We start from the raw sequence: 1477 nt of genomic DNA on the forward strand, positions 1-1477 counted from the left end.
TTTTGTACTTCTAATTAGTGACCGTTGTTTTGTTTTGATCTCTCCCCTGCGCTTCGGCGTGCGTCACTTCTGAGCAGCGCATGCGCAACGCCGACCTCATACGTCATCCTCCCGGAGCTGCTTCCGTGTACAACAGTGAGCGCAAGCTACATTAAAGTGATTATTACATTTTGAATATGGATATTTTTCTTACAAAAACGCATCGATTTGCTACAGAAGGCCTTTGTTCACCCCCCGGTGCCGTGTGAGACACTTTTTTTTTATGGATGGGCGCATTTTAAATAAGTGTTTTTGGACTGATGCATGCAACACCCGCTGAGTGCCATGAAACGGCTTGAAAGATCAAAGACAACTTTTAATATAACTCCGACTGGATTCGTCTGAAAGAATAAAGTCATATACACCTAGGATGACTTGAGGGTGAGTAATTTATGGGCTAATTTTCATTTTTGGGTGAACTAACCCTTTAAGTCAGACAAACCTGTTGTTTCCTATAGTTGGTTGCTGTTAGTCAGGATTGTTCTTTATAGTTTTATCACCAGAGTTTGTCTGTTTTACAAGCTCTCAGTCATTAAGTGCTTACACAAAATGCAATTAACATTTTCTCTGTGCAATATGGTGGTTGAGAGAGAAAAAAAGAAATGAGGTATAAAAAAATTGTTTAGTCACAGATTAGTTTGTTACAGTTTTGGCAAAAGAATTGGGAGACTATAATGTCATGAAACATGAGTAGAAATTGTGACTGTTTATGATCTCAAAAGAAAAAATGTATGTGAATTTTAAGGGCTATAAAATCGTTGAAAACCGTTTAAAATTATTTTGCTAAAATTGGCATCACACTAAATATTTTGTGATTGCCCTATAAGTTTCTGTCCCCATAATGAGGAAAATATTTTGCAGATGTCTTTTAACAGATAATCTTACAGAATCAACTGGCCAGGTAATTAAGCATGAATTATAAATGTTTATTTTATTTATTCTGTGCATTAGGTGAAGGTAAAGCTAGTTACAGTTTGTTTAAAGGGGTCATATGATGTTGCTAAAAAGAACATTATTTTGTGTATTTGGTGTAATGAAATGTGTTTATGCGGTTTAAAGTTTAAAAAACACATTATTTTCCACATACTGTACATTATTGTTTCTCCTCTATGCCCCGCCTTTTTGAAACGCGTCAATTTTTACAAAGCTCATCGGGCTGAAAAAGCGAGGTGTGCTGTGATTGGCCAGCTATCCAGTGCGTTGTGATTGGCCGAATACCTCAAGCGTGTGTCGGAAATGTTACGCCCCTCACATACTGTTGATGCTATGTCCCGGCCAGAGCGACGAGACAAAAACATTAAAACCCATTACAAACTAGGCATTTGTTGCATCCAGTGGGGACATAATTACTGATTATAATGACTTCTACTGTCTTTTTATGCGTTGCGTTGCATCGCGCCGCGTAAACATAAAACCCTGTCTGCATTTGTGATCAGAG

The 1477-nt window shown here is 37.8% G+C and overlaps 1 protein-coding gene across 1 annotated transcript in view; it reads left to right on the forward strand.

Annotated features, from left to right (window-relative positions):
* Positions 1–1477, forward strand: part of LOC107563237 (protein Wiz-like) — a 26464-nt gene that overhangs the window by 14020 nt on the left and 10967 nt on the right. The window lies entirely within an intron of this gene.

Source organism: Sinocyclocheilus grahami, unplaced genomic scaffold (genome assembly GCF_001515645.1).
Source record: "Sinocyclocheilus grahami isolate Dianchi unplaced genomic scaffold, SAMN03320097.WGS_v1.1 scaffold863.1, whole genome shotgun sequence".
In the NCBI taxonomy this organism is placed as follows: domain Eukaryota; kingdom Metazoa; phylum Chordata; class Actinopteri; order Cypriniformes; family Cyprinidae; genus Sinocyclocheilus; species Sinocyclocheilus grahami.